Here is a 12,272-nt window from a genome sequence, read left to right on the forward strand (position 1 = left end):
ATTCACCTTCATACATATAGGACAAGGGAAATTATTTTAATAATTTCTTTTCAGCATGACAGTCTTGTCAACTTCCTGTATGTAAATACTGTGCTGTGCATAGGACATGCATGGCTGTGGTCACACATCAATTGATTTAAATCCTCATTACAAATCTAATTGAGACCCATTAATACAACTGGTCTTTGGACAAAATATTTATTATGTCCAGTCGTTAGCATTGTTGCAAACCAGGAGGGCCCCCTAGTTTCCAACAAATGACTAATGACAATATCTAAACAGCTAAATCTAAAATGCAGGCATTTCTATCTGTCAACTAAACGATTCCCAGTCAGACCTGCACTATTGAGTGTGACCTAGCCTGTACATCAAATGCACAGAGGATAATTACAAAGTTAAACCAGAGAATTTAAATCTCTGTTTCTATACATTTCATTCTCTAATTGAATCTATTAAAACATTAAGTTTCATTGATGATTTGCACTTATAACAACTAATGTACACAATTTTATAATTATGAAATTGTGTATTTCCATGTTTAATTATGTGATATACTCTAATTACTCTAATTATTCATACCGCTAGTAAATTATGGTGACTTTCTGCTACCTTTCCTTGATTCATCCAGACCAAATCTAAATTCCACTACCAGATCACTGCGGTAGTGAAGAATTTGGTGATCAAATTACACCTGTTCATTAAATATATGATTCTGCAAAAGAGACCATATTTACCACTCGCACCTTTGACTTTTGAGTTTTACATTTTTGAGTACATCATGTTTTGTTATCTTGTGTTCTTGTGTTTATCCAATAACCTTTTTCTCATCTTACAATAACCACAAATACATCCGTGTTCAATTATTGCATGGTCATTCAGAAGTTGTTCAGGTGTCTCACACGCAATGGAGCGTCATCAGTAAACGATTCCTTCAACTATGGAGTTCTGACCTGCCCGGCAAATAAAACCTTCTGCTTGAAGGTGACCGAGGACTTCTCAAAGGGTCAGTTAAAACATCCTAGGGAGGACAAAGATGTTTCCGCAAAGCGTTATAATGACACTTTCCACTGACACTTTCTGATCATGCTGACCAAAGCAAACAGACTTGATACAACGAGATCATTCTACAGATTGAATACCAACGCAGCCAAGTGCAGGTGGAAGCAAACCCGGCCAAGAGGGTCATGTGACACCCTGTCCAGCTGCTGCAGCATCCACGCATTCTGCCATGCTTTCATTTTAATGTTCAACCTGTCTTAATGCTGTTATTTCAGGTGACTGGATTCCTGCACCAATCGACAAACACTGCAAACTACAGTGGTCAGCCTATGAACACTCAGAGAATAACACTGAAAATGTGGAAACAGGAAAATGTCCAAAACATGTCCCCTTAGGCCTGATCTAAATCTGTCCCAAGGAGCCAGAGGGTCATCTATAAGAACTGATTTCCCTGTTAAAACAAAACTCACCCTGCAATAACGCCATAAAATGCACCCTGGACAGCAGATAACAAAGGCAGAGCACAGAACCTTGTCCTGCCCAAACTTATCTCATTGTCTCCTTGTTTGACTTCAACTCATCTCCCCTCTCCCTCCTCTTCTCCCTTCTCAAGTCACTGAAAGGTCATTAAGAATGTCTATATATCACATATGGTGTATCTTGTGAATATGTTGGTTTTCCTTTTCATGTTTGGTGTCATTTTAAAGGGCACAGTGCGATTGGTAAAATGGTCTTAATTTCATTGCAGTCATTGGTTTAATGAAAAAGATTGAGAACTTAGGAAAATCCTGTATCTCCTCTCTGGCTGATATCTCTTTACATCTCAAAAAACCAGGTGCTACCCCCCTGGGGTACATGGATTGGCCCAACCAACTCTAAACAACATTTGTTTAACCCCCTTCTGTTCTGATCTGGTATTTAAGGTGAAGGAACAGAGCAACCTTTGGGAATCTTTTACCAAGATCATCCCCCACACAGTAATGCATGTCAGTATTTTCCTGTTGGAAGATCCTGACACGCATTACCGTGTGTCTCTGTCAGGAAAACATTACTTACTTTTAGAGTCATCTTTGAGTAAATGATGTCATATATTTTTTGAATTGGCTTTTAATAATTTACTTCTGTAATTGGCATAATACATTTTTACCTGACAAATAAATGTTATCCTTGATTTATTCTGAAGTATTCTGAAATCATTATTTCCAGTAGATTAATGTGTAGTCTGGTGTTTCCGCAAACCTTTGTCCAGAATAGATCAAACTGGAGGCACTTTGAATGGACCATGGGGCACATCTTAGGAAGACCTCCTGATTTCTGACTATTCCCTGACTTAGCATGTTGTATGCTGCAAATATTATATAAATTACACCTATGGGTCTGTAGTGTGCGACTGTATGGGGTAAAATATTTGCACTGCACCCTCTGACTATTTCAGGACTGGCTAGTTTGTGATCGTGAGCGCGCAGTCGCGACGGGACGTCTCAAAGCGACACTAGGTCCATAATGAACGAATAATTGAAAGTATGGGATAATCAGAATAATCAAAGATCTAAATGAATTCATAATCAATATTTATGATTATTTTCTAATCAGAAATACAATCTAAATTTGATTATCATTTGAAATTGGAGTCAGATTACGCATAGAGCTAAAGTAATACTAAAACTAAGTTCCAATAAATTAAGTGAACTTCACTGGAGCGCTGAAAAGACATACACGCATGATACCTTCGCCAGGCCGTTGGATTCCGTCGTTGGGCTAATGGATGGTCCTTACATGTCGCATTGGCAACACACGGCTCAAGAAGCCAACAAATAGCCTTTAAGTAATTCCCTCCGCTGAAAATCTATATCTTTAATAAAAATTTGACATCAGATTGGAACATTTAAAACAACTCTGGCACACTTATTGCTAGTGTTGATTGGTTGAGCTAAGTTGCTGACCCCTGATCTACACAGAGAGTCAAAGACCAGCAGGGTTTTCATCACTGAAGGAAAATGTTCGTTTAGTGCAGCACTGAGAGATTATATTTCATGTGTGCTCATCTTTATAAAAGATGACAGTCAGACCTCAGTGTGCAAACAACTGTTCCTGTTTAACATTTACCTTAAGTCTCTTCCTGTGAAGTTAAACAATCAGAGGAACGCCCAACTTTGCTTTAGATGCATGACGTGTGTTCTGCTGAATTACATTTCAGAGACTCTTTCCTGGTTGCATAATATTGGTTAGTTTGTATGTTGACATTATACATTCACATGGTACAGTGCTATGCATAAGTTTAGACACCCATGCTAAAGTTGACTAAAAAGAGGAATAAAAAATCATCTTTTGGAAATTGAACTTAATGCCTTAATTTAAAAAAATAGGAAAAATCCAACCTTAAAGGACACCAATTTTCTTTGTGAATGAATAATGTATCGTAAATAAATAAATGTTCTTCCTTAAAATACAGGGTGCATAAGTTTGGACACCCCTATGTTAAATTCCCATAGAGGCAGGCAGATTTTTATTTTTATTTTTAAAGGCCAGTTACTTCATGGATCCAGGACACTATGCATCCTGATAAAGTTCCCTTGGCCTTTGGAATTAAAATAGCCCCACATTATCACATAGCCTTCACCATACCTAGAGATTGGCATGGGGTACTTTCCATAAGATCATCTCTCAATGCAAATCAAACTAGCTATTAGGCTAACTGAAATAAAACCATGCCAATCTCTAGGTATGGTGAAGGCTATGTGATGATGTGGGGCTATTTTAATTCCAAAGGCCAAGGGAACTATATCAGGATGCATAGTATCCTGGATCCATGAAGTAACTGGCCTTTAAAAATAAAAATCTGCCTGCCTCTATGGGAATTTAACATAGGGGTGTCCAAACTTATGCACCCTGTATTTTAAGGAAGAACATTTATTTATTTACGATACATTATTCATTCACAAAGAAAATTGGTGTCCTTAAAGGTTGGATTTTTCCTAATTTTTTTAATTAAGGAATTAAGTTCAACTTCCAAAAGATGATTTTTTATTCCTCTTTTTAGTCAACTTTAGTATCGGTGTCTAAACTTATGCATAGCACTGTAAGTTAACATCATTTCATACATTTATTTTGTAACTATTTTAAGTGTAACCATAACCATATTAAACATTTTCAATTACAACTAATGTGCTAACTAGTTTTGATTTGGTATTGACTTTGAAGTGCTACATATTGCAATACAATATCGTCGCTATCTATAGCAATGCTCTCCCACAAATATTAAGCTATTGTAACTGCGCTTATTTCCGTCGTTGGTATAAGTGGCAGTGGGTGGTATAGACAAGAAATGTGCAGTTTTCTACCATCTTGCCAATAACGTTTCTTTAGTCATTCGGCAGTTCTTGCAGACTGAACCACTGCAGGAATTCCACCCTTACAAAAATACATCTAAAAACTGAAAGATGATTCATGGTCACTTTACTAAATCACAAAAAAACACAGATATGGTCCTTTTTAAAGATGACAAATAAGGTTGGACTTAAAGGTTGGACTTCTCCTAATTTTTTTAATTAAGGCATTAAGTTCAGTTTCCAAAAGATGATTTTTTATTCCTCTTTTTAGTCAACTTTAGTATGGGTGTCTAAACTTATGCATAGCACTGTATGTTTATATTATTATTATTATATTATGGTATGTTAGCCCAGGGACGTCAAGTGGAAATTAGCAATTGTTGCTATAACCTGGCCCAAGACATATTCTCTTGTTTAACAAGTTTAAAGTTTATTTGTGCATTGTTCCTGTTTCAAATCATTCAATTTCCATTCCAGTATGCTGAACTATTCTATTAAACTATCCAGAGAAAGGGTGTGAGTTTAACAAGAAGTAAAGGGAGTTTACTTACTGTAATTTCCAAACCATGTGACCGCAGAGCGTCCTCCTCCCCCTCTGCAGATATATAAACTGCTCTCTGCCTCCTCTGCATCACAGACCAACAATACAGACCAACAACACAGGTAAGAACACTGAAATGAAAAGAGCTGAATTTAAATTAAGAACTGTTTCTTAGATTGCGTCAATGTTTTTACTCAGAATCCGATAATTAAAACTGAACATTTTTCTTATTTGTCATCTTTAAAAAGGACCATATCTGTGTTTTTTTGTGATTTAGTAAAGTGACCATGAATCATCTTTCAGTTTTTAGATGTATTTTTGTAAGGGTGGAATTCCTGCAGTGGTTCAGTCTGCAAGAACTGCCGAATGACTAAAGAAACGTTATTGGCAAGATGGTAGAAAACTGCACATTTCTTGTCTATACCACCCACTGCCACTTATACCAACGACGGAAATAAGCGCAGTTACAATAGCTTAATATTTGTGGGAGAGCATTGCTATAGATAGCGACGATATTGTATTGCAATATGTAGCACTTCAAAGTCAATACCAAATCAAAACTAGTTAGCACATTAGTTGTAATTGAAAATGTTTAATATGGTTATGGTTACACTTAAAATAGTTACAAAATAAATGTATGAAATGATGTTAACTTACAGTGCTATGCATAAGTTTAGACACCCATACTAAAGTTGACTAAAAAGAGGAATAAAAAATCATCTTTTGGAAGTTGAACTTAATGCCTTAATTAAAAAAATTAGGAAAAATCCAACCTTTAAGGACACCAATTTTCTTTGTGAATGAATAATGTATCATAAATAAATAAATGTTCTTCCTTAAAATACAGGGTGCATAAGTTTGGACACCCCTATGTTAAATTCCCATAGAGACAGGCAGATTTTTATTTTTAAAGGCCAGTTACTTCATGGATCCAGGATACTATGCATCCTGATAAAGTTCCCTTGGCCTCTGGAATTAAAATAGCCCCACATTATCACATAGCCTTCACCACACCTAGAGATTGGCATGGGGTACTTTCCATAAGATCATCTCTCAATGCAAATCAAACTAGCTATTAGGCTAACTGAAATAAAACCATGCCAATCTCTAGGTATGGTGAAGGCTATGTGATGATGTGGGGCTATTTTAATTCCAAAGGCCAAGGGAACTTTATGTTCAGGTGTTCAGTCTTTGTTCTCCTTCAGCCCTGCATGAGGAGGCTCCATCAAATGGTGTTGCACCGTTCATAGATATGCAAATCACCCAACGAACACTTCACACCTTCACAAGAACAGGCACTGAATCTGGGAGCAAACGCTGGTTCCTCTTTCTGAGATGAGACACGGGATGTGAACTTTGGTTGCAGGGATCCTGTGATCTTAAAAGAGCATATAACACAACAAACAGCAAAAGCAGACACATGGCATTTCTCATTGTTCAGATGATTGATATGGTCAGATTAAAATTAGTCTCAGGCAAAAAGCCCTTAAATTGATGTACTTAAAGCGGGGCTCAGTAACTTCGGGATTTCTTCGCTGTATTCTCGCTTTTTGCTCGCAGGTTTCTCTCTAGAGCTCCCCCACAGCTTCGGAATAGATATTTGACAACACTGTTGTAAAAACTCGTTGGTGATTCTCAGACACCAGAGGCTAGTAGATCAACGACATCAAAGCAGATGGGACATTCTTTAAAACGTCTTCTTCATTCGGGTTCGAACAGCGTGAGGGAGCGCAATAATGACAGCCTTTGAGCAGATTTCTTTTGGCCGTAAAGCAATTGTTTACATCGCGAGACCTGATATCACGCGATACTTCCTGCCGCGGAGGCCGGCGGCCCGCCGTCTCAAAGTTGCAAGTGCGAATTTTCCGCTCACGGGCACCAGGGGGGTGCGAAACGACCACCATTCAACCCGAAATAAGTAATATAACCATTCCACTGACTCCGAAGCTGTTCAGTTAAGGTAAAAAAGTTACTTAGTTCACCTTTAAAAACATGGTCAAGGAAAAATAAAAGAAGATCTTACAAGCTCTTACACTGTTTCTGGAAACATTTAAATAAATTGTATTATAACAAAACAACAAATGCTGGTTTAAAACCCCATTTCATGAAGAGTATCAGCAAAATATTCAGTGTAACCAAACACAGAGATTCAATTGAATTAATGTCCAACAACATTGTTGCAAGTAAAATGGACAAAATACAAATAAGCAGAAATCGTCTCAAAAGCATTAATGAGAACACAAATATTTGTACTTGGGTAAAAATGAGAAATACTGACATACATTTTAAAATTTAACTTGGTGAGACTAATGATTACTTAAGTGATAAAGTAAATCCAAAGAAAAACAAAACAAACAATTACTGGATGCAATTCAGTTATAATTCAGTCATATGCATTCATTTTGTAAAGCAGAATCAGATAAATGCAGATTTGACTTTGTGTGAAGATCAGATTATGTGGCTGCATTTAGCTGTGGCTATGTGTAAATTCATCATGCCCCAAAACAAAGGTGAGGAGGTTTTACAACTGTGATGCAAATTTGGTCCTGTTGTTGTAACAGGGAGCCAGTCTGAGAATGTGGGTATGAGGTGTGTTCTGGCTCAAAATCTTCCAACACCAATGTTTCAGTTGAGAAGCATGATAAAAGTGCAAAGTGCAGAGTTACTCAATCCTGTTGTGAGGAAAGCATTTTCATGGTTAATGCAAATCGTGATTAACATTGTGGCCACATGGCAATTCTATGCTCCTTTACGTGGTTTCACTGCAGCTATATGGAAAAATAGCAGAGTTTTCCACTAAGGAGACAAACAAATTCAACATAGTCACACATGCAACTTGAAATTGCTATACAATTCCAGTAAAACAATTATTCCAGTTTACACAAGATACATGGTCTAGAATTCTTAGCATCTACAACCTTTTAACCTAAGTGTTTAATACAACACTTACAGTAAAGCATTCATGTGTTTTAAAGAATAAACTTAATTAGCCTATGTGCACATGTAGCACAAACAACTATAAAGCGTGTTCTATGAGCACAATGTGTTACGCACAATTACACATTTGAAAATACAAACAGGATCATTGCAATTTGGATGTTTAACTATTTAACTTGTTGCTATTGGGCTACTAACCCACTAGCAAGTGAAGTTAATAGTTGAAGGCCTTGCATGAACAAAGCAGTTAACTCACTAAGAGTTTTACCTGTGCGTGCAGATCGCTGATTTTTGCTCTTAGAAAGTGGTTTACTATTTTTCTGAAAATAAGGAGGTGGTCTGCCCCTTCCCAGTGACCAGCATTTTCCCTCTTTATGGCCTATTTTCTGACAGGAACTGCAAAACCTGCTTTCTTTACCATAGGGATGTTTGCTATGTTCTCCTGGAGTTTGAGGGTTTTCACGACTCTCTAATGCTTGTACACCATGCGTTCTGGTACATGACTCTGCGCTATTACGGTGTTGCATCACCTTAAGAACTGAAATAGGCACACTTTCTTGGTCAGTTGCACATGCATTTTCTGAACTAAAGCATTTTGGGAGACAATTTAGCATTTAGCTTAGCCTTGAGTTCTGCAATGGTCTCTTTGTGATTTTTACACTTTTCAGTCAGGGCGAACTGCTCAGCTAGCAATTTATCTAGCTGTGTTTGAAGATCTTGAATCTTTGCCTCAGACTTTAGTGCCTCTGCATTTTTAGATTGCACTTCTTTACATTTAGCATCTATACTTGAAGATAGACATATTGTTAACTCACGTAGCCGTGTAAAACTTATGAAGTTTAAAGCCTCAATTATTTCAGCATGTTTTGATTTCTTTTGATGTTTGCCTATTGTGTCCCACCATTGGAGCATTTCCTCATCTGGACATTTAATTCCAATGTACTCTTTCTTGAGTTTACACAAATTAGGCTCAACTTTTTTGCTCCATAAAGCAAACAATACATCACTATTATCAGATTTTTTCCCTTCCATCCCCGAGGAGATCTGAATATTCACAATATTTACAAATTATACAGTAATGGGACTATTAAAGCTATTCAAAACCTTATAAATTCTGTTTCATTCAATTCATGCAAATGGAGACATTTCCTATCATACCATTAAACAATGAAAACAGACTTACCCATTCCATGGTCAGAAGGTCAGCTTTAATCCATTCACAAAATCAACTGTGAAAAAATGTCCTCATTCTGATGACCGACCACAGTAAACTTCAGAAAACTCACTGCAAGGGATCCCGGGTTTCGGCACCATCTGTAAGGGTGGAATTCCTGCAGTGGTTCAAGCTGCAAGAACTGCCGAATGACTAAAGAAACGTTGGCAAGATGGTAGAAAACTGCACATTTCTTGTCTTTAACCACCCACTGCCACTTATACCAACGACGGAAATAAGTGCAGTTACAATAGCTTAATATTTGTGGGAGAGCATTGCTATAGATAGTGACGATATTGTATTGCAATATGTAGCACTTCAAAGTCAATAACAAAACAAAACTAGTTAGTACATTAGTTGCAATTGAAAAGGTTTAATGACAAATTATGGTTACACTTAAAATAGTTACAAAATATATGAGATGAGATGATGATAACTTATACTAATAATTGTACCCAGCATATATGAAAAAAGTTACCTGAGAGAGAGAGACAGAGAGAGAGAGAGAGAGAGAGAGAGAGAGAGAAGAGGAGGCCCCAAGAAAGGGACCCAGAGAAGAAGAGAGCCAGAGCATCAAAGGGGCAGAGCAACAGTAACAATCTTCTTTTATCCTTTCCTTGACCATGTGACTAAAACCCAACTGTGAGACATTCAAACTGACCAATCAGATAATTACACTTCCACCACTGTACTAAAGGTGTGACAATTCATCGACCCCCCAAAGTACAAACATTTGGCCTGCATGCCTAGATCACTATCAGCCCCTCTGTGCCTTAGGAACTCCAAATAGTCATTGTGGTAGAAAGAGGGGGGGGTAGAAAAACAGTCAAGCAAATATCTTTGTTCATTTAAAATATCTTGGATTATTTTAAATTCTACACCATCAGGAAAACCCTCCACATAACTCCCTAAAACACACAATTACAGCAACAGTTACACCTCCACATTCACTGACCGTCAGGAAAATCCTCCACATAACTCCCTAAAACACACAATTACAGCAACAGTTACACCTCCACATTCACTGACCGTCAGGAAAATCCTCTACATAACTCCCTAAAACACACAATTACAGCAACAGTTACACCGCCACATTCACTGACCGTCAGGAAAATCCTTCACATATCTCCCTAAAACACACAACTACAGCAACAGTTACACCTCCACATTCACTGACCGTCAGGAAAATCCTCCACATAACTCCCTAAAACACACAATTACAGCAACAGTTACACCACCACATTCACTGACCGTCAGGAAAATCCTCCACATAACTCCCTAAAACACACAATTACAGCAACAGTTACACCGCCACATTCACTGACCGTCAGGAAAATCCTCCACATAACTCCCTAAAACACACAACTACAGCAACAGTTACACCGCCACATTCACTGACCGTCAGGAAAATCCTCCACATAACTCCCTAAAACACACAACTACAGCAACAGTTACACCGCCACATTCACTGACCGTCAGGAAAATCCTCCACATAACTCCCTAAAACACACAATTACAGCAACAGTTACACCACCACATTCACTGACCGTCAGGAAAACCCTCCACATAACTCCCTAAAACACACAATTACAGCAACAGTTACACCGCCACATTCACTGACGATCAGGAAAATCCTCCACATAACTCCCTAAAACACACAATTACAGCAACAGTTACACCGCCACATTCACTGACGATCAGGAAAATCCTCCACATAACTCCCTAAAACACACAATTACAGCAACAGTTACACCTCCACATTCACTGACCGTCAGGAAAATCCTCCACATAACTCCCTAAAACACACAATTACAGCAACAGTTACACCTCCACATTCACTGACCGTCAGGAAAATCCTCCACATAACTCCCTAAAACACACAATTACAGCAACAGTTACACCTCCACATTCACTGACCGTCAGGAAAATCCTTCACATATCTCCCTAAAACACACAATTACAGCAACAGTTACACCGCCACATTCACTGACCGTCAGGAAAATCCTCCACATAACTCCCTAAAACACACAATTACAGCAACAGTTACACCTCCACATTCACTGACCGTCAGGAAAATCCTCCACATAACTCCCTAAAACACACAATTACAGCAACAGTTACACCACCACATTCACTGACCGTCAGGAAAATCCTTCACATAACTCCCTAAAACACACAATTACAGCAACAGTTACACCACCACATTCACTGACCGTCAGGAAAATCCTCCACATAACTCCCTAAAACACACAACTACAGCAACAGTTACACCACCACATTCACTGACCGTCAGGAAAACCCTCCACATAACTCCCTAAAACACACAATTACAGCAACAGTTACACCACCACATTCACTGACCGTCAGGAAAATCCTCCACATAACTCCCTAAAACACACAATTACAGCAACAGTTACACCACCACATTCACTGACCGTCAGGAAAATCCTCCACATAACTCCCTAAAACACACAATTACAGCAACAGTTACACCACCACATTCACTGACCGTCAGGAAAATCCTCCACATAACTCCCTAAAACACACAATTACAGCAACAGTTACACCTCCACATTCACTGACCGTCAGGAAAATCCTCCACATAACTCCCTAAAACACACAATTACAGCAACAGTTACACCTCCACATTCACTGACCGTCAGGAAAATCCTCCACATAACTCCCTAAAACACACAACTACAGCAACAGTTACACCACCACATTCACTGACCGTCAGGAAAATCCTCCACATAACTCCCTAAAACACACAATTACAGCAACAGTTACACCTCCACATTCACTGACCGTCAGGAAAACCCTCCACATAACTCCCTAAAACACACAATTACAGCAACAGTTACACCTCCACATTCACTGACCGTCAGGAAAATCCTCCACATAACTCCCTAAAACACACAATTACAGCAACAGTTACACCACCACATTCACTGACCGTCAGGAAAATCCTCCACATAACTCCCTAAAACACACAATTACAGCAACAGTTACACCACCACATTCACTGACCGTCAGGAAAATCCTCCACATAACTCCCTAAAACACACAATTACAGCAACAGTTACACCTCCACATTCACTGACCGTCAGGAAAATCCTCCACATAACTCCCTAAAACACACAATTACAGCAACAGTTACACCACCACATTCACTGACCGTCAGGAAAATCCTCCACATAACTCCCTAAAACACACAATTACAGCAACAGTTACACCACCACATTCACTGACCGTC

The 12,272-nt window shown here is 38.5% G+C and overlaps 1 protein-coding gene across 1 annotated transcript in view; it reads left to right on the plus strand.

The window, feature by feature from the left end:
* The first annotated feature begins 4,961 nt into the window (after window positions 1–4,961).
* The window catches only part of LOC311289603 (deoxyribonuclease-2-beta-like), a 30,945-nt gene continuing 23,634 nt past the window's right edge, over window positions 4,962–12,272 (plus strand). Inside the window, exon 1 of the mRNA XM_084407736.1 lies at window positions 4,962–4,991. The gene's annotated coding sequence lies outside the window, so the exon portion shown is untranslated. The remainder of the gene's footprint in view (window positions 4,992–12,272) is intronic.

Source organism: Rutilus rutilus, assembly GCF_951802725.1.
Source record: "Rutilus rutilus genome assembly, chromosome: 4".
Taxonomy (NCBI): Eukaryota; Metazoa; Chordata; class Actinopteri; order Cypriniformes; family Leuciscidae; genus Rutilus; species Rutilus rutilus.